This window comes from Danio aesculapii, chromosome 2, assembly GCF_903798145.1.
Source record: "Danio aesculapii chromosome 2, fDanAes4.1, whole genome shotgun sequence".
In the NCBI taxonomy this organism is placed as follows: domain Eukaryota; kingdom Metazoa; phylum Chordata; class Actinopteri; order Cypriniformes; family Danionidae; genus Danio; species Danio aesculapii.
Window position 1 is genome coordinate 20565038 of NC_079436.1, and position 22998 is coordinate 20588035.

Genomic DNA, 22998 nt, shown 5'->3' on the forward strand with positions numbered 1-22998 from the left:
GACATTGCATCAGCATTTGAATGATGTTTCCCAGCTCTGTGCTCGATGTCAAAGTCGTACTGACAGAGCTCTTCCAGCCAGCGAGCAAGCTGTCCCTCTGGATGTTTGAATCAGAACAACCAAGTAAGACTGTTGTGATCAGTGCGCAGAAGGAACTTCTTGCCAAGTAGGTAGTGTCGAAACTGGCGGGTGTATAAAACAACAGTGGGCAACTCACGTCTTGTTACACAGTATATCTTTTGAGCTGGGGTGAGGTGGGTGCTTGCATAAGTGATAACTCTCTCCTCCCCCCACTAAAGTTGTGCCAACACTGCACCTATACTGTGATTTGATGCATTGGTGTCCAGGATGTATTTTCCCTCCACTAAAGGATATCCAAGTACAGGAGCAGAAGTTAACTTTTATTGGAGCTGTGTGAAAGCATATTGGTGCTCCTTAGTCCACAAGAACGTTACTTCTTTTCTTAGGAGTTTGTTAAGTGGACTGGCCAGCTCAGAAAATGCTGGAACAAACTTCCTGTAGTAATTACACAGTCCAAGAAACACCTTCAGCTCATGTACATTCGTGGGGGGGTTCCAAGCTTCCACATCACTAATCAAAGATGGGTTTGGCTGTATGCCTTCGCCACTGACCACATGGCCCAGGAAAAGGACTTCTTCCTTAAGCAGGTGACACTTGGATGGCTTTAGCTTTAATCCATACCTGAAAAGGCGCTGGAAAACAGTTTCAAGTCGATCGAGGCTTTCATCGACCCCTTTTCCCAGGATGATGATGTCATCCAAGTAAATTAAGAGAGTTTCCCACTGAAGTCCCCGAAGAACAAGCTCCATTGCTCTTTGGAATATGCCTGGTGCATTGCACAAGCCAAAGGGCATACGCGTGTATTCATAAAGGCCATAGCGAGTGATGAAGGCCGTTTTTTGCTTTGTCCATTTCATCTACTGCAATCTGCCAGTAGCCAGACTGGAGATCCAAGGTAGAAAATACACAAGCTCCACCAAGGACATCAAGGCATTCCTCGATTTTGGGGAGAGAATAAGCATCCTTGGCTGTCAAGCTATTAAGGCACCGATAGTCAACACACCAGCAAACACCTCCATCCTTTTTACGTACTAACACTACAGGCGATGCCCACTCCGAAGTAGAAGGTGTTACGACTCCTGCTTTCAGCATATCATTGAGGTGCCTCTCCTCTTCCTCTTGGAATCCCAGGGGAGTCCGTCTGACTGGCTGGCATACTGGCCCAGCAACTCCACTATTTATCCTGTGTGTGACAGCCGTTATGAGGCCCAAGTCCAAATCTGAAGCAGCAAAGAGAAATCTGTATGAGAGCAGAAGCTCAATAAGTCGCTGTTGCTGTGGATCACTTAATGTTCCACTTGAGGCGGAATAAAGGGCTTGGAGATGCTCAGGTAGGTCTGTGGCAGTTGTTAGCCTTCGCAGTTCTGAATAATGAGTGTTATCTTTTTGATCTTGCATGCTACGACAGTCTTTCTCCTGCTGTTTGTAATTCCTTAGGCCCTCATCTGGATATGTTTCCACCAAAACACCAAGACAGGCCCCTTTTAGTAGAGTGGTTTTATTGCTGGAAAGATTGCAAAGCCTTACAATCACTCGACTCTCCATAGTTGTGACAACACTCCCTGAGGACACAGTTTCTGTGATCAGGTAGGGTTCAAGGACAGCACAGACACCAGGTTTTGGATTGTCTACTTCACCCCAGACTAGACATTCACTTTCTGGTGGTAACATTGTGTCCGTCTCTAGAACCACTCGAGCAACGTGATAATCTGTTCCATCACCACCAACAATCCTAGCGGGAACCAGTTCTTCAGCAATGAACACTCTACCACTAGCATGGATGGTTACGTTTGCAGCCTGCAAAAAATCAAGCCCTAATAGGACTGGGTCACATATCGGAGCCACAAAGACTTCCCATTCTGTGCTCCAGGTGCCAATTTATAATTTGACTTTTAGTCCACCTTTAGCATTCATGTCCTTCCCTGATTCTGCATTATGGAGACATGTTTGTGTTGTAGCTGTCTGCTTACTGTAGGGAAACTGCCGATACAAAGTCTCCGAGATAACTGTTGCTTCAGCTCCTGTGTCTACAACGGCTTGTGCTGGAATGCAGTTTACAGTCACATCAATAAGCAAGCTTGGGCCTCTGCTTTTTGCACGCCCCACCTGTGGTGTGGGGGACTGGCTTCTCCAGCGGTCTGGACTTTTTAAAGTGGTACTGCGGTTATGTTCTTTGCTAGTTTGATTAGGGGTGCGTGGTGGAGTTGATAGATGCGCTGATAGGTCACGCTGACCAAAACGTTGAGCTAACTGCTCTCTAAGAAGGGTGTAGTCCTCACGGAAATGCTCAGGAAGCGAACAGAAATACCTAATAGCTGACCCTCTCAGGCAGTCGTACAGACAGTCCACTCTGTAGTCTCCACTCCAACCATACTTCCTAGACTGTCACTCAAATGGTAACAGAAATGATTCCCAATCTCCGCTTCCATCAAAAACAGCAAGTTTTGCCTTGGGACCATCTGCAGCAAATGGCTGGCCTTGGTAACGAGGAGTACTAGATCTTTGTTTGACTAAATAAGTATGTGGAACTGGCTGGGAGCCCCGCTCAGTGTTTCGTTGTCTTGTGCCATTCTCCATGGAGAGGGTAGCTCTGGGCGGACCTGAAGTACGTGCTCTCTGTTGTATCACTTCTAGCTCAGCCGCAAATGGCCCGTCTGTGACATTGCGTGCCCTACCAGTATTGTCCTGAAGGAAGGGTGAATCTGAATAAGGAATCCTCCTTTCTCTTACAATAGGCTGAGAGCTTTCACAAGTGTCACTCTTTGGTGCAGTGAACATTGATCTTTGTGGGGCTTGTGTAAAACTTGTAATGTGAGTCAGTTTTGGGGCCATCATCATTTGCAGTTGTTCATTATTCTTATTTTGGTTTTCAAGCATTGTCTTAAGCCAGTCTGGGGGCTGGTTGGAATCAGAGACTGCTGCCATAGCTTCATCACACAATATTTGTATTATTTTAGTAATTTTTTTTCAACAAGTTTTTTTTTTTTAAAAAAGTTTTTTTTTGTGTGTTTTTTTTCAAAAGTTTTTTTTTTTTTTTAAATATATATATATATTTAAATACATGTATATAAATTTACAGGTTTACAGATGTTCTTGTGGAGCATTCCAGTCTCTCATCTCTGACAATTCACTTTGTAGTTAAGTCAACACAGTTCTCATCGGTGCGGTGACGTCAGCCTGCTTGCGTGTCCTGGAAGATTGCTGAAAACTTGGCTGCTGTTTATCCGCTTCTGTAGCATATGCTGTTTCTACAGCGTCCGGTGTTTCTCTAGTTCAAACGTGTAGTTGAAATTCCCACATGAAATCCCCACTTCTGACACCAGTTGTCATGTGTTCTCTTTTTTTTGGTTTTGCTTTGGCTTATGTGGATGCGTGGGAGGAATGAGCCACGACAAGAATATCGTCTTTTCCGAGTAACGTTTACTGAACGTCTCGAACACGTAGATAACCAGTCTACTCACACAGTACAGGTGACAAGTGACAAACACAGCATACACAAGACGGTTCCTGCTGTTTGGTGCTCTTGCTCCGGCACAGAACGCCAGCCTTTCCGACTGTGCGATGAGCATCCTCTCTAATAATTCACCTTCCTGTACACACGTAACTCAGCGCATACTCTATGATTGACATGACTAACAGCCAATGGAAATGGAAACAGAATAAACACGTGAATAGGCTTAAAGGGACCATGCTCTCTTTACTACAATATACATATATAGTTGATTCCTGATCGGGAGGGTAACGTCCGATTCCGGCCAAGTCTGAAACCACGTGATTGGCCCGATTTCCGATCATGTGATCGGATCTGGACATCCCTACTCTGAAGATCTGGAGTAATGAAGCTGAAAATTCATCATTAAAATCACTGGAATAAATTATTAAATAAGATTATAAACTACTCTTGAACAGATATTTTATAGTGCAATAACATTTCACAATTTTACAAATTGTAGTGTGTTTTTGATTAAATAAATGCAGCCTTGGTGAGCAGGATAAGCTTATTATAAAACATTTTTTTAAGGATGCTTCAGTGGGTTTTTTTTTACATGAAGCCTGTAGATGTTGTATCCAAAATGACTTGCAGTGCATTCAACATAAGCACAACACATCTTGCCAGTATGTGTGTGTGTTAGCGCTATGCTTTAACAGTTGAGCTGCAAAAACATATTTCACAAAAACAACTGGTGATGGCATATAATGGTATATTTTTTCTTGCTTACATTGAGCCAGTGACAAGAGAAAACCCACCCATTTGCATGTATTATTTTATTGTAATTCTAAACTTTATTCTTATTTTTTTGACTTTTAGACCCAATAGCCTTGAAATTCTTTTTACTATAATTTTTTCAAAATTGCATGTTGAAAAAAAGCTGTTCATTGAATAAACAATAGTATGTCTTTGATTTAAAATGTTTGTTTTTATGTAATCCTTATTTGAAAAAAAAAAATCATGAAATGCTGTACACTAGTGCCCATACATTTTCCTATAAAGAGCCAAAAATCAAAGTTGATTGAGGGCTGTGGGTCCAATATATACCAAATTATATTGAATTTACATGCAGGGTAATTTAGAGAAATTTAGAGAATAAAACTTATTACAGTAAAAAAGCATTACTGAAACAATCCGATTTAAAATACAATGGGGTTCAATGCTGAATACACTAGTCAAGCTGCTCCTGCCTTTACCTTAATTTGCTTGTAGATATCTTGTGCATTGTCCTCGATCTGTCAAGTGACAGTATTTACATTTTAAAAGTCTGATTCATTTACAACATTTAATTTCAGTTGGCTTTTTTGTAGCTCAGCAATAAAGCAAAAAATAAAAGGTCACGTTAAATTTGAAAAGACAATCTCTGTCAAAGGCAGCCCCAAAATTTGCCTCAACTTTTCAGATGGGATTGCGGGCCAAATGAAAGGTTTCCATAGGCCAACTTTGGCCCATGGGCCCTACTTTGGGTCATACTTTCAATTTAGTTTATTTTGGATTCAATTTGGTTTGATTGGAATTTTTTAACACCAAATAGGATGAACAAAATGAAAAAAATAAAAAAATTAATAAGAAAATAATTCAATCAGTAATAAATAGTAATAATAATAATAATTAGAATTACTCTTATCCGCTGAGCTGTTGTTTAAAAAAAGCAACACTGTGTTGTTGTCATTTGTTTTGACTACTTTTACATCATATGGAAATATATGTAATGTTTATTTTGTGAGGCAATGCAATTACAATGCAAGTAGCGCAATGCAAATAACCCACAAATAACGGTACGACCCTATAATTGGTCCGGTTACTGGGTACTCTTATTGTCGATGGACAGGTGTCGATACATGACTGCAGACGATTACATTAGGCTGCATTGGGTTCCTTACTTTTCTATCCCTTTTCTGTTATTATTGTATGCATTACTTTGTTTTGTCTGAGAGAGAGACCTCACATTGACTGTCTAAGTGCCATTTCAGGTCACTTTCAAGTGAAAAATAGTAATTAAATGACTTACTCTGTCTAATCTTCAAGAGGACCCCACGGTTAGCTCCTCTGTCATGTTCTGTAGCTGACTTGACTCACGTTGCTTCTGCCTCCCGCTATCCAGATCCGGGGAGGCAGTTCCAGCTTCTCGAGATCTCTTTTGATCAGCCTCATTATTAGATTTACTCATGGTTTTAAAGAAATGAAAATAAGCTTAATTGCCTCTTTGCTATTTTGAAAATACAGATATTATTTAGGTAGGGCACTATGTCATTATTTATTTTTGCTAGTTACTGCGAGCAAAACTACAATCAAAGCTTATGATTGTAAGCATAAGAAAGATGATTGGTTGTGCATGGTGACTACCGCCATGCGTGCGCGCACACACAATCAGCCTTTGCATGCACTCTCTCTCTCTCTCTCTCTCTCTCTCTCTCACACACACACACACACTTGCAGGTATTCACTGCGCACAAGTTAACGCCGAAACAATTAAACTAAATACCAGAAAGCAAACCATGAATATCTGACATTTCCCGGAACAAGATCCGGCAGGCTCAAATTAAGCACTGATTTATATACATTTATCTGCGTTTAATGTCCCGCTGGCCAGCAACTTAAAAAAACTTTTTTAGAAGTGTTGTGAATAAAGCGTGCTGGGACGAATGTGCAGGTATGCGCAATTGAAACGAGGCAGCCAGCCAGGCACGGGTAGACATGGGACGATAACCATTTTCAAGGTATACAGCGGTTTGGAAAAGTCGAGGTTTTAAAACCGCCAAAATTTTCAGTAATACCGTTCCTATGTGTATATTTTTTAGAACAACAGTATCTCCAGCAGAAAAAATATCCAAAGATACTGTTTTAAATTGTAAAGAAATTTGTGTTTTTGGAACTAATGAAGACCACAGAATTATCAATGATTCATTTTCATTATTTAGCCTGATGTGTTTACTGCTCTAAAACATTTTAAATCTTTAAAAAAATAAAATATATTGTTTTCAAACAGGGAATTTTTTTTTTTTTACCCAGACATTGAAAAAGAATATATTTTAGAGCAGTAATCACAATATAGTGATACCGTGAAACTGTAATATTTTTATCCAAGGTTATCATACCGTCAGAATCTTATACCGGCTCATGCCTAGGCACGGCAGAAAACGCTCCATGGCAACGCTGCTGTAACTTTCACTGAGAAATGTTTATCTGCCTGCGTCAAGTCCAGCCGATGTACCATCCCCGAGAGCAATAAGGCGGGGGCCACAAACTATCATCTGTATCGGGCCTCGAGTTTGAGACCCCTGCATTAAAACAACACTCTTCCAGCAGTTCATACTTGCATCCAATATCTTGTTTGTAACAGGGGACATGACATGTTTCTGAATGAAAGTGAAAGTGCCAAACTGCAGTTAAAGTCGACAGATTAAAAATGAAACACCTGAAATTACGTGAAGCTCTGCAATGACGTTAATCGATCTATGTGCCATAACATGTATAACAGGATCATGAAAGGAACATTAAAAAAGCAACTCATGTAAACACCTTAATCATATTATCATTTTATTCAGATTAAGGCAAATAAATTGATCCCTGATATCCATGTAAATGTAGTCACTGATAAGGTGTTTTTGAGAAAATTCATTTCTCCTACTCAGGGCATTTCATGTCACATCTCTACAATCAAGCTTATCAAGATATTGCACAAGTTTCAGCTCCACCATGTCAGACCTTCTTCAATATATATAATGAAAAAGTAAGGCAATGGATGTATTGGATTAGTATTTAACAGAGCCAGAAGACACACAGAAATAACCTCTGTCAGCAAGCCACCACAGCTTCCAATTTCCCCAAAACATTTTTTCAGAGAGGAAAAAAAAACTAAAGAATTGGAGCATTGATCCCATTACACTAATGACTCCTCTGCAATCCACTGCACCTGGTGTGGGCTGGTTTGACATTGAGCCAGAATGAAGAATATTAAAGAAATGTGCAATATCTTTACTTGAGGCGTGGTATTAAATTACAGCAGTTCGGGGCCAACTGGCGTTTCAGATGCTTGGATGGGGATCATGCAACTAAAAGCTGATGTGAGATTAAACTGCCTTCTTTAATCCATTTTGCAATCAGGAAGGTACGGCCGTCATTAGAGCTGTTGCCTTGCCTGCTTAAGGTTATTCATCGCTTCATTTGTGGAAAAAGAATCATAAATGGGCTAGTCAAATCATCTTGGTGAGTGATGAATGGCTTATCTGTGTAGCATATCAGTCATCTAGGAGCGTATGAACACTGCTGATCAATTTGCGAGCATGCATGACCAAACTGCAGGCAGTACCACAAGCTGTTGAAGACTCCACGCCCAATCTCTTTGGTTAGTGGGTAATGTGTGAGGTCATTGCCATCTTCCTGCTTTAGTAACTGAATCGTAAAGATCCTCTAGCGGCGCTAAAAGCATAATCACATGTCTGCGACAGCGCGCACCATGCTGGAGATGTGTGGAGGCTGCTGTCACACTGTAGGACTTGTATCCTCTGCTCATGTATAGTCTTTGATCTCATCTGTGGCTGAAATCCTGCTCCCCTTGATGAAGGACATTGGCTAAGCTGTCTAAAATGTGTGCTTTTGCATATTCTCAGTTTTGAAGCGCACCCTGAAAGGTCAAAACCAGAGGTCATTGCAAGCCAGGCTCATTGGAAATACGTGACTCAGCCTACATTTTTGCTAAATGTAAAATACGTTGCCATCATCCATTAGAGGGTGCTGTGTACACATCCATGAGAAGGCAGGTCTTGTCAGATCACCTAGCGTACAATCGAATACGTTAGCCTCACCTATCTACCTCCACATGGACAACTTTTCTGCAACCCAGGCTCACTCTGAAAACGTAGCCATATACATTTCTGAGGAGCACCAAGTACGTCCCAGGAGGTACGTTTATTTGCAATTTTTGTTTTCACAAATCCATTAGAGACCAATGTGTATGCTTTGCCATTCGTGCCTGCTCTTCTTGTTTCTTGGTTAAATCCACTAGAGGCCGCTGTCGATTGACTAAATGACTGATTAACCGATCGTCTGACCCACACTCTTCCTTCCCTAAACCCAACCAATAGTGTTTTCAAAAGCACCGTCTGACTTGCCCACCCACTTCCCAAACCCAACCGACAGTTTTAAAAAGCAAACGAGAAAAAGAAAAGCCCTCACCTGATTTTTACCACGTTTTCACCGTGTTATTTACTTGTTTATTTCATTTTTTTGTCTTTCCCACTTTCTGGAACCATTCTTTGATGGACTCAAACTTCGTTGTTGCGGTCCATTTTCTCTGCATCTCAAGCCCGCCAATGTATGCTGCAAGCCACTGGACAAACTGGTAAGAGCGGGAAAACCGTCCATACAGAGGTAAGCAGTTAGCTGGTAGGCGTGAAAATGAACGGCGTCATACCGCCCCATAGCATTCGTTTTACAGATGAAATGCAGCCATACATACTTCTGGCTACATAATTCGTGATCTCCAGAAATTAGGGATGGGCGATACCAATATTTTTGCTTCCGATCCAATACCAAGTATTTTAAGACAAGTATCATTGATATCAATATCAATACTTAAATGAAAATTTTTTTGTGATTTTTGATGTTTATCACCTTTATTATTATTATTATTATTAAATAAAACACAAGACACATGATTCCTTTTTACATTTATTCAGTTTAGAAATATAATTGGCTAAATAGCACCATATATAAGATAATACACTGCACAAATCTTATTTAATTTAAAAAAATCTTCCCTTTAATGTTTTATTTAATGAAACAAATGATTGTTTTTTTTACTGATCACAATCTTTTTTTTTTGAAAAGAAAAGTATAATAAAACAAATAGTTCCCTAACAAAAAAAGCAAAAACAAATCATTGACAACAGTCAATGGACTGGAATAACCTCCTCTGCATGCCTCAGCTGCATTTCATCATGCTCTTGAGGATGTTTTGTTGTTAGATGCTTTGTCATATTGGTGGTATTGCCACTGTGGTGAACGGTTTTGTGACAAGTATCACACGAGGCCTGGTCATTATTTTCTGGAGTAAAATAACTCCAGATTATGCTTCGTTTACGTTCAGTCATGATGACAGCTCCACTCTAGAGTTTTACAACCTGCGCTGGGTGTGTGATGTCTGTACTACTGTGCTGTGCTGTGAGCTAACGCTGACCTATTAGCGGATATACAGCGGAAGAATATTATAGTTCCCATTCGTGTTCCTATTTAAGTAAATATTAATACAATATGCGGCGCTATAATTTTTGAGATATTCTAAAATCTCTGATCGCCCAGTAAGAAAACCGCCCAGAAAACTTCAGCATCGATCTGCCCATCCCTACCAGAAATGTATTAAGGGCTAGGTTTTCAGAATGAGCCTGTTTTGCTTTTCTGTTGTGGTCAGTTTGCACTGAAGCTCATTTTTTAGTGTTGCCCTTGGGTTCAAGTCTGATGAAACATGGTTCCATGTTAAAGATAAAAGCAATGCAAATTCAAGATGAAACTCTGTGGTTGCAGTGCACTTTTCCCTTACATTTGCTTTTGAAAACACTATTAGTTGGGATGGAGAAGGGTTCAGCTCAGTGTTTCTCTATGTGATCTGAGAAGCCCCGCCTTATTATGGATAAGCACAAAAAGAACATTTATCTGACGCGTATTACAAAATGTAGACCTAGGTACCAATCTAAGCATTGTGCGTTGAGAGGTGCCTTTTTTGAATGATTTACTATTAGCCGTTTTGCGCACTGCATATGTGCCCTGCGCATCTCATGTTTTAACTGCCTGCTGTGCCTCACGTTTTCGCCCTTGTGCACCGTGCAATCGCAGATGAAAAAAAAAAGTTAACTTTGAGCGTAAAAAGTGCATTCGCGTCTTTTCATTCTCCAATGAAATGAAAGCAGAGGCAGGGTTTCCATTGAGGTGACTTCAGTGTTTGTGTTGTCAAGACAACTATGGAGATTTTTGAAGATGGAGTAAGGTGGTTGCTGTTTTGTGTTATTCGGTGCTGTATGACTCACAAATATTGGATTCCACAATATTATTAAATATTAAAAATGTACCAATATCAACAGCAACACTCTCGCACAATACCCAGCTGATTCAGTCATTGCCTAGCGACACAGAAGGCACACCGCGTTGCTTTTGTCCTCACGTTTGGTGTAAATGGCCCCTAAGTAATGTATTTAAAATATGTAAAAATGTAGAAAGCGCCCTCTAGTGGATCTGTCATCTAAAACGTGCAACGAAAAGTACAAAAAAAGTACCACTCATTGTCCATTCTGCCAAAATGTGAGCTGAGGCGCGTATTTCCAGTGAGCCTGGACTGCAATGAAGAGTGAATGTGTGTATATCTTAAAATATTACCTCCAAATAGTTTTTTTTTAATACACTTCTCAGATCTAAATAGATCAAACATTTCCTGCACCAATACAATTCATATTATTTAATAAAACAAGCTGCTGTTGTGTGCAACCAACATGATATATCTGCAGTAGGGAGAATCAATATATAATAGTATTCATTCATTTTCCTTCGGCTTAGTCCCATTATTTATCATGGGTAGCCACAGCAGAATGAACTGCCAACTTATCCAGCATATGTTTTACGCAAAGGATGCCCTTCCAGCCGCAACCCAACACTGCGAAACATCCATAAACTCTCAGATTGACAAACATACACTATGGTAGGGCTGCACGATTCTGGCAAAAATGGGAATCACAATTGTTTTTTTGCTTAAAATCAAGATCACGATTTTTCTCACGATTCTGTAAAAGTAAAATAAAGGTTAATATGATTACCCTATTATTATTGTCAATTCGCAAACATATGGTAAAACAACAATAATAATATTAGGCCTATGTGTAGGTCTACTGTTGCTTAAAATGCTAAATTTTGTTTAGTCATTATGGTGGACTTGAACAGACTTTCAATATGTCCTGTTTGTTAATTCACAGTAAAATGATGTCATCAGAATATAACTATTCATAATTATAAAGTTGATTTATTATGATTAAGACATGTGCTTGTCATCTGTCATTGACAATATTGTTAGACCATTATATTTCCATTATATATAGGCTAGGGTTGTTATACTGACACAGTAAACATTTATTTTCATCCACAACACTATGTGTTTGCTATGAAAGAAAAAATATATCAAATGCTTGTCGTAATCATAACTCTAAAATGTGATATGATCATTTAAATGATGTGCGCACAGGTTTCACTTTCACTTCCGGGTGCGGCTCATGGCTGCGGTCACTGTGAGAAAAAAAAACACATTCATGCAAATCAAACTTCCCGCACGGCCCTCAAATGATCGCTCTGTGCAACAAACTGAACGTTATTTACAACTTTGTTACCTGTTATTCACAGTCTATGCAGGTCCTGTTCACTAAAGTAGGCGTCATTTACATGCACGCGTGCGTTCTCGCCAGCAATCAAACAGCTGGCGGTCAGCTCACGTGTGATTTCGCGACAGTGAAAACATCATTACATGAAGACAGAAATGTCATTTTTGGGTGAATTAAACCTTATAAATACAGTATGCGACACTTTTAACACCATTTGAAGGTGTCAATGTTGCTGTGAAAACTTGTGCGACTGCCTTGCTTCTCTCCTGACCTTGAAAATATAATTGGCTGAACCGTAGAAAAAGCTGAATTAAGATCGTGTGTAGGGTCGAATCGAGATCGGGATCTTTTTTTGATTAATCATGCAGCCCTACACTACAGTCAATTTAACTTATTCAATTCACCTATAGCATGGGGAGAACATGCAAACTCCACACAGAAATGCCAACTGGCCCTGCTGAGACTCTAACCAGCGACCTTCTTGCTGTGAGGCAACATTACTAACCACTGAGCCACCGTGCCACTATATAATGGTATATCAAACTTAACTCAAATTTATGTGCTTTATGTCCCTTTTGTCCATTCGGCAAGTCACCAATCACTTTCTTGCATTGTTAAACAATCTTAGTTTGTCTTCCACTGAAGAAAATAATGAGGAATGACATGAGGGTGGGTAAACAATATCAAAATGCGTTTGTCATCACTTGTCATTTTTGTATGCACTATTCCTTTAATTACCACTTCTCGTGGAGCATGACCAACGTCTTCTCTGACTCAGCCAGCTCCACCAGCATACTCAATCCCAATTTTACTCAACCCATCTTTCAGCATGCAGATCCATCAATTTATCCATCCCCTAACATAAGTAAAAAGCCACTCGTATCTGATTTTCCATGGAAATCTCATGCACCTGCCGTCTGCCATTGCCTACCTCCAATCTGACACCTGTCTGTAATCACTACACAGCTCTTATCCAGTTCTCATACGTGAACCCCTGCCAGAACTGCAGCATTTCAGCTAGAGATGCTGGACGGAGTTCTGATGGATTGAAAGCTGCCAATGATCAGACAGAGCGATAGCAGATAGCTCTCCACCGGTCCATGCAGTTGGGGCACAGTGACACAGAGGAGTGATGTGTGCTAAAGCTAGGAGAAAAGTGTCCCCAGGCGTGCTATTTTTGCTGAGAGATTGAAGGAAACACATCTGACCTGCTCTCTTGAGGAAGCAGAAATGCGAGTTTCACGGTTCTTTCCTTTCTTTTAAACAATACTGTGAAATCTTCCAAAGGTCCTGCCAGTGCAAATGAGGTTTTGAAAGAAACGGATTCTCTGCACAGAGTAAAAAAAAAAAAGGAAAATAGTGTGGGTATGTGCGAACGAAAACCACAAGGCACTGTACAAAAGGCCACTAAAGAGCAGATTGACTGCACTTGTGATGCCTTTACCTGCAGGACCATTTAAAAGGGCCTTTGAGAAGATAATATCATCAGCAAAATGAGTTTTAGTGCAAGGACAAATCAATGAGCAAGGCCAGATTTTTAAAAATAGACTGCCACATTGGACATTTACACTCAGCTAATGTGAGTCACAATAGCATAAGCATGGCGAAATCCCTGGAGAAAAACAATAAAGCGGCAATTAAATAGAGTTCAAGCTTGTGCATACTCTAAAAGAAATACAAACATGGCATGGAAAAGCACACTTCACAGACTAATCCTCCTTTGGCCAAATTTATCCAGACAGACTTGTGTCTGGCAACGCAGCGAAGCATGTCGTGAGGACAGTAAATTATAAAGACATCAATCAGAGAAAGGCCCAAGCCCTGGTCAAAGGCAAAGGTGTTGAGAGAGAATAAAACCGTGTGTCTCCAGCCACCATTTTGTATAGTGCTGTATTGATCCTCTGGCCGATAATACAAAAAGCAGGGCCAGAAAAATATGTCCCAGTTTCATTCATCACACACACATAGATGCTGTGGAACACATCGTCTGGCCCTGCAGGGAGAAAGGCTGCTCAGAAATAGCCTGAACTCAAAAAGACAAGATACTAATGCAACACATGGATCTGAGTGCGGCCACTTCACGCCTACCTTCATTATGCAAACACATTTGTCATAACAGTGCAAAAAAACTTGCTCAAGATGGATGTTAGTGGGAGGGGTGTAGCAGGGGATTTTGGAGACTGCACCCCGTTCCGACCGTTTGAACATGCCCTTCTCTGGTTCTGCTCCTCTTCACATCTCTCTGAATATAGAGATATCCCTGTCATGTGCTCCAGGGTACAGCTGTCAATCACTATGTGACAGAAATGGGGGAAAACTGGTGCATGAGTCAATTAATATTCAGAGTGGATCTACATTTAGTCCACAAGTGCAAGAGTAGGAGTAGGAGGGGCACTGGAAGGATGAAGCAGGGATGAAGGGGTACTTTGATGATGTCCTTAAATTTCAATGTGGAAACTCATAATGCAAATGATGCCATTATTATGCTTCTAATGTTATTCAAATGTTATATCAACAGACAATGACTTAATTATCTGGAAGCAGATATAGTTTGTAACAAATGCCAAGCTCCACACATCTTTTACACTCCTTAGGCATATTATGTTCTCTCCATTTTACTTGTGAATTTTCGTTTCAAATAAATTCACCACAGCTTTACACTGATTCAATCTTACTTTAAGCCCATCTGCAAAAAAAAAAAAAAAAAAAAAACAGCAAAAAAACTCGTTTTGCGATACCAACGAATCACGTTGACCAGCAAATACTCACCAGAGTTTGCTGGTACTGAAGCACGCGTTGGGGCGCTCGGTCACGCGCCATAACCTTGAATACTGCGGGAATTAATTTTTAAACGCGATACTATATTCCCAGACTCCACAAGAGCACCTCCGCATCACCGGGACGCAATTCAGCAAGCAGCATGAACTGAGTAACAGGTCCTTCTCCGCAGAAAACAGCCCAGCAGCTCATCCAGCTGTCGAATGAACTCTTCCCGCGCGCGCGCTGTAATGTATGCCATAACGCGCTGACAACCCGCTTTGTGTGGGAAGACAGGGGTTACTACACATCATACCTGTTGACTAGATTGTCAAAAATCAATAGATGTTTCTGCTGCTGTGTGAGTAATCGCTGTTTTGCACTACGTGAACTAAGGCACTTAACGTGTAGATTGCATACTCCACCAATCTGCCGTATTACATGCATTAAATGAACCGTAACAACGTAGGAACATGTGTCTTAGTTTCAGTACAAATTGTGTTGTTTTCAACACAATGAGACAAAACGCCAAATTGCTACTGATTAAGCCTGATTAATTCCAGCTGAACCAACTAAAAATGATTCTTCAACAAGTGTTCACTGGAAGTTCCTTGGAGAGCTAAAATCAGTTCTCCTGAGACATTATTGCAAAATCACTTCTTTGGGACCTATATTTTTAACAATGCAAAGATTGGACATTTTTGCAACCTTTATATTTAACATTGTGGGGAAAAACAGCATCAGCCAAACCACTCTTTTGGAACCTTTACTTTAACCAGAAGCATCTGTTAACCGCTCTGTAAACACAAACAAACTGATCTGTATCGATACAGAACATTCTCACTTTAGAAACCTGTGGAGAACCAGTGACCACTTGATCACACTGTTCAGTAATATCACTTGATTACAGTAGATACTAAATATAGTTACAAGCTGGAAGACAGCATTGCAAGCCCAGCCCACAAGCACGGGATGAAAGACAGAATTCCTTAGAGAGACAGAAAGAAACCAATAGGTCGTTAAACAGATTTCCCTGCAGAGATAGAAACTGGTAGGCTGCATTTGGGCTCAGTAACAGGTCCATTGCCAGCTCAGGGAACAGCAGGGCCACAGGCTGGGATGAAAAATGAATGTATCACTGTGAATTCTGACAGTTTTCTCGCAACACTGCAGTGTTTTTGTGTATACATGTTCATGCTCTCTCTTTCTCTCTCTCTCTCTCTCTCTCTCTTGCTCTCTCTCTCTCTCTCTCTCCTCCGTGCATGCTCATGCATACAGACCTAACTCAAAAACCATGTCTCTGCTTTTATACTGATAGAAACGTCATGTCTTTGTGTGTGCAGTTGTCTGTCGCCAAAAAGATTACTGCAAAGTACACTGTCATATCCGGTAATCTGGATCACCAGTTAACAGCTCTTCACAGACATAAGCCACTTCTTCACAAAAGGATGACTTGTGTATTTAAAACCAGAACAATTCCCCCTTTCCTCAGTGAATCACAAAAGAAAAGCTGTAGAAAATTGGATTTTTAAACTAAAAGTGTAAATACAGTGAATAAAAATTAAAGCGCTTCAACGTTATTTAAACCACGATGTTCTTCAAAATACCTTCTACAGAAAAATTATAGGTCTAGAAACTATATATTTTTGGATGAACTATACAGTTTTAATACATAGTAATACACAAAATACCTTCTTTCTTTATGTCTTTATACATCAAACAGCATAAAGTAACTTATGTTCATACTCAGCATTTACACACATCACACAAAGTTGAATTGGACAGGTAAACACCCATTGCAAATTCTTTGAACTGTGTGTTCCAACGCCCTCAGCGCTAACACACTGACCCAATTCTGTGCATCCTTCACAAAACTTTCTGTAATGTTCTTTTAATGAAGTGTGAAAGAGCTCAACAGAACATCTTGTTCATTGACAATTTAAATATGGGTCTGGGTGAGAAAATATGAGGCTGATCCGTAGTGGGGGTGTGAAACAAGGGTCGATGTTAGATTACATGCAAATACATTATCATTCCAGACGGAATAAGACCCAGTGTACATTGATCAAAATAGCATGTGGCTGTTTTCTGGTCAATACCGGCCTGGCTGCAACAAAAGTGGCTCATTTAAAATCCTATCAGTTTGAACATTCAGTTTAACATGCAAGGAAACTACACTGCTTTTCAGTCATTTAAACAAAACAAACAAAAAAAAAGAATGCTAAATGTTTTTTAAACTCGTAACTAATTAATTATAAAGCTCTTGCATATGAAATAAAATAACACTATATTAAAATAAAAATAATGTAAGCTGTTTTTACTGTAAAACATTGTTGATACATTCTTTTAATAATCTTTCACATTGAATATAATTAATTTTTTTTTTATTATTTTTTATTTTGTCATATATTGCAATGAAAATAGCTTGGAATTTGCTCCATAATCAATCAAATTTGTTAAGATTTCATTTTTAAAAATTTGTTTCCTCCCATTTTTGTTTTTAGTTATAAGCAATGGGGTGATTTAACTACCGGTCTTGTAATGTTTACTGCATTATAGTGTCATGCTGCCCTGATGGTGTTTTCTGTTGTGTGGGCAACACTGTGCTCTGTCTTCAACTTATCATTAGTCACTGTTGCTGGAGAGGCCAATGTTGCTGAACTTTAAGTCATCGTGTGGCCTTCTAGTGTACCATCTGTAGTTAATCATGACAGTTTACTGCAACAGACAGGACTTTAGAGCTCAAATCAGTAAATAATCAAATTATTTTATGGCATTTCAGAAATACGATCCACAAAACCTTAAGTTTCTATTTAGTAAAAAAATAGATTTATATGTGGTCTGAATAAATCAGCTTTCCATTGACGTAGAAGTTAGAATTATTAACCCCCCTGAATTATTAGCCCCCATTTATTTTTCCCCAATTACTTTTTTTCGGAGAGAAGATATTTTCAACACATTTCTAAACATAATAGTTTTAATAACTCATTTTTAATAACTGATTTATTTTATCTTTGCCATGATGACAGTAAATAATATTTGACTAGATATTTTTCAAAACAATTCTATACAGCTTAAAGTGACATTTAAAGGCTTAACTAGGTTAATTAGGTTAACTAGGCAGGTTGGGGTAATTAGACAGGTTATTGTATAACGATGGTTTGTTCTGTGGACTATTAAAAAAAGTATAGCTTAAAGGGGCTAACAATTTTAACCTTAAAATGGTTTTTAAAAAATTAAAAACTGCTTTTATTCTTGCCAAAATAAAACAAATAAGACTTCCTTCAGAAGAAAAAATATTATCAGACATAGTGTGAAAATGTCCTTGCTCTGTTAAACAACATTTGGGAAATATTTAAAAAAGAAAAATAATCAAAGGGGATTTATAATTCTGATTTCAACTGTACGTGGTTAAGATAGGACAATATTTAAAAATCTATTCAAACTACAACTATTCAAAATCTGAAAAATCAAAAAATATCTAAGTGAGAATATCAAAGTTGTCCAAATTAAGTTCTTAGCAGTGCACAATACTATTCAAAAATATGTTTTGATATATTTATAGTAGGACATTTACAAAATGTCTTCATGGAAGATGATCTTTGCATATATTCTAATGATTTTTGGTAGAAAATAAATGTCGAATTTATGAAAGACTGGGATTTGTGGTTCAGGGTCACAAATATTATTTAAATATGGTCCTTAAAACGCCATCATTATATTTTATAGCAAAGTTCCAATGAATACAGCTGTTATTATTTACAAAGTAAAATCTTTATAATCAAACTTGACTTAGCAGCAACTGAGCACCATTTATTGCAAATCAATCAAGTTAAGAAGATAAAACTTCCCTCCAACTTATGTGATTTTGCCCTCTTATGAATGCAGTAAACTCCTCCATTTCTAAATTCAACAGAATTTATCCTTTAAGACGGAGTTATCTACTTCTTTTTTGAATTGTGTGAATACAAATATCAATACCATTTTTTTCCATTTGCGCTTCAGGTTTCTCAAACGCCAAGAAAGGACCTTGAAGGGACATTGGATCTAGATTTATAAATGACTGAATCCACAGGATATCTTGACATGGACATCATCTTACACTCAGCCGGTCTGACAAAATTGTGCCTATTTGTCCTCATTAGACAATCTAGACGAGAAACAGGCGTATGTTCAACTCCCTGCACGAATAACACGGTGCCCTTGAGCCCCACATGATAACCAAGTCGATTAAATGCCCCTCGGAATAAGAAAGGCACGCAAAAAGCTTTAAAGAGGCGATCGGATTGCTCTGACGGCAGTTGGCTGACTTCTGAAGCTCTTTAACAGCGCAGTTTATCAGCAGCAATATTGGACAGCTTAACAGGTTGCTATTTCGTCTTTGGCGGCTACTTACATTTTTCCGCGCCGGCTTTTAGTCTTGGTAAGAGCTCCTCTCGAACGCAACAGTCCAAACGTCACCTACGCCGCTCCATTTAATGATGCAAAAATGTCAGAAATCCCCACACAATTAGAGTAAGGCAATCACAATCGAGTAATGACGTCAGTGGTATTTGGTCCCCCAATTGTTCGTCTAGACGATCGAGATACTTTCTGTGTAATTGTCCTCGCCGGTGAAATGCCAGTGCCCTGTTGCTGGTGCCTCTCGCTCGTCTTTGAATTCGCCTCAGCCTGGAAACTAAAGTCAAAAAAGAAGAGAGAGAAAAGCCGAGCGCCTTCCTTAACACGCACTTGAAGGTGTTAATGCATCACCTAAACGGTACGGATTAGTGTGCACTGCACGAGCTGATAGGTAAAGGAGTAATTAAGCCGGCAGAGCCTGGGGCGCGTGCACTGGCCAGGAATTGATTCTGTGATGCAATGCGGGTTCCGTCACTGGTTTAGTGAGAGCGGCTTGACTTCTGTTCCTATTGCCCGTCATCGATGCCACGCTATGGCGCATACGTCTTCATCAGCGCGTTATGCTGATGATATGTTGACAGTTTTAAAGTGAATGCTTTTAGTCATTCAGTAAGTTTTGTATCTATCTATCTATCTATCTATCTATCTATCTATCTATCTATCTATCTATCTATCTATCTATCTATCTATCTATCTATCTATCTATCTATCTATCTATCTATCTATCCATCCATCCATCCATCCATCCATCCATCCATCCATCCATCCATCCATCCATCCATCCATCCATCCATCCATCCATCCATCCATCCATCCATCCATCCATCCACCTTTTGTTTTTTCTGTCCATTCATCTATTCATATTTTTCTGTCCATCCATCTTCTAAGCATCCATTTGTCTGTCTTTCACTTTGTTCTGTCCATCCATCCATCTCTTCACCAACGATACATCCATCTACTCTTTTCTTTTTTCTGTCCATTTGTTCTATGCATTTATCTGTCTGTTTGTCTTTCACTTTGTTATGTCTATCTATCTATCTATCTATCTATCTATCTATCTATCTATCTATCTATCTATCTATCTATCTATCTATCTATCTATCTATCTATCTATCTATCTATCTATCTATCTATCTATCTATCTATCTATCTATCTATCTATCTATCTATCCATCTATCTATCCACCTTCTCTTTTCTCTTTTTTTTCTGTCCGTTCATCTATTCATATTTGTCCATCCATTTTCTTAGCATCCATTTGTCTGTCTTTCACTTTGTTCTGTCCATTCATCCATCTCTTCACCATCTTCACTCTTTTCTCTTTTTTCTTTCCTTTCTTTCATTTTCTAAGCATCTATCTGTCTGTTATTTACCACTGCATAATTAATGTCCAACCATCCATCCGTCCGTCCATCCGTCTGTGAACGTGGTGGCTGACTTCTAGTTAGTCTAAGATTGTCATTATAATTGTTCGATAACACAAGCAGGTAGATGATTGCAGACCAGCAACAAATGAGAAGGCAGCTGGTCATTAAGGCTTGCTGATGGTTTTTGGAACCTGCTCATTAATCAAACAATGACCAACTTGGACCAGCTTAGACATAGAAACAAGTTATCATCCATCTAACTCTTATACCCCAACTATCCATCCATCTTTCTGTCTGTCTATCTCTTCTATCCATTATTTGTGTCCATCCATAGTAATGAATTACCTGTTTTATCAATTTTTTCGTGTCAATCGACCATCCATGCATCTTTCTGTATGTCCATCTCTTCTTTATGTCCATCCATCCATCCATCTATCCATCCATCCATCTATTCATTTGTCTGTTTGTCAATCCATTTTCTAGCCATCCGTCTGTCGTTCTCTGCTATTTATATCCACCCGCCTCTCCATCCATCTATCCAATTGTCTGTTTGTCAGTCCATTTTTTAGCCATCAGTCTGTCCTTCTGATATTTATATCCATCCACCCACCCATCTATCCATTTGTCTATTTGTCAATCCAATTTCTAGCCATCCACCTGTCATTCTCTGTTATTTATATCCATCCATCCATTCATCCATCCATCTATGCATCTGTCTGTTTTTCAATCCATTTTCTACCCATCCATCTGTCCTTCTCTGTTATTTATATCCATCCATCTGTCCATCCATCTATCCAGTTGTCTGTTTGTCAATACATTTTCTAGCCATCAGTCTGTCCATCTGATATTTATATAAATACATTCTTCCATCTATCCATTTGTCTATTTGTCAATCCATTTTCTAGCCATCCATCTGTCCTTCTCTGTTATTTAAATCCATCTATCCGTCTGTTTATCAGTCCATTTTCTAGCGATACATCTGTCCTTCTCTGTTATTTATATCCATCCATCCATTGTCTGTATGTCTATCCATTTTTCTAATCATCCATCTTCCTGTCTGTTATTCTATCTATCTATGCCCATCCATCCACCCATTTGTCTGTATGTCTATCCATTTTCTAATCATCCATCTTCCTGTCTGTCATTCTCTCTGTTATCTCTCTATCCACCCATCCATCCATTTGTATGTATTTCCATTTTCTAATCATTCATCTTCCTGTCTGTTGTTCTCTGTTATTCTCTCATCCATCCATCCATCCACCCACCCATCCATCCATCCATCCATCCATCCATCCATCCATCCATCCATCCATCCATCTATCCATCCATCCATCAGAAAGGGGAAGCTGATTTACCATGGTACATGTTCTCTGTGTATCTGTGATGTTGTAATCATTACTGAAAGCATTTAGACCTTGTCGTGATCACAGCGACTCTAAGTCTTGCACACAAGGCTTTTTGCCCTATCCTGATTTTCACAGCTGTGACTTGTGGGTTGCTGCAGGGTGAAGATTGTTTCTCCACTGAGAAAGAGAGAGAGAGTGGTGAGATCCTCTAATTTCAGTGTGCGCAAATGTTCAGAACAAACGCACTCCTGTATTTAAACATAACTATCACCATTCTGGCTCAGTGTTCTCATTTGCAGCAAATAAACAGGGAATGCACTATGATCTCCTCATGTTTACAACAATCTGCCAAATCCAAAGACAACAGGTATGCTGCTTGGAAATATATACCTGCCTATACAAGTGACAGGTGTTGTGCTAAAACCAAAAATGTGAAATTAAATTAGAGTTAGGAGCTTGTCTTATATGGTGTGTGTCTTTGTGTGTTTAATCTGGCAACGAGATGTTGGAGCTGAATAAAACAAACATTTATGATAATTCGCAAAGGGACAGAGACACCAGCAGGCTGATCATGAAAGTAGGCTGTCTGAGCACACTGCTGATTCATATACACATTTGCTTTCTTTAAGCCCTCAATGCTTCAAATTTCAGAGATCTCTTTGAACATGTTCATATCATTGTGTCGCCATCCAAATAGGAGGACTGATGACATATTTGCTAGTAATGACTAATTACTGTCACATCATTAAAATTGTATTTAGACTGCTTTTGTAATAATTTTGTCTGAGCTAATTACTAAATAATGTTTTTTTTTAACTTGATTCAACACTAAAACTGCACACAAGTCTCAACAGAAATTAAACACTTACAGTTTTTCTCAGTCACTTTGGTGCATTTCTCACAACACTATTTACGTTTGCACAAGAGTTAATGCATTTCTCAAAACAATTAGTACAAATTGCAAAACCTAGTTGATAACCTGCAAAAGTGTGTCACTTGCTCAAAATGGATAGCTCATTCGTCAAAAGCAAGTATTGATGTCAATGAAAGTATCAGTGTAATCAGGATGAAAAGTCCTGACACCATTGTTTATGAACAAGATAGTCAAATGGCTTTGTCATGTTTTCATTATGACAGTTTACTCTGTAATTTTTTTCAGTGTAAAAAAGTCAGATTTTAGTGAAACTTCCTAAAAATG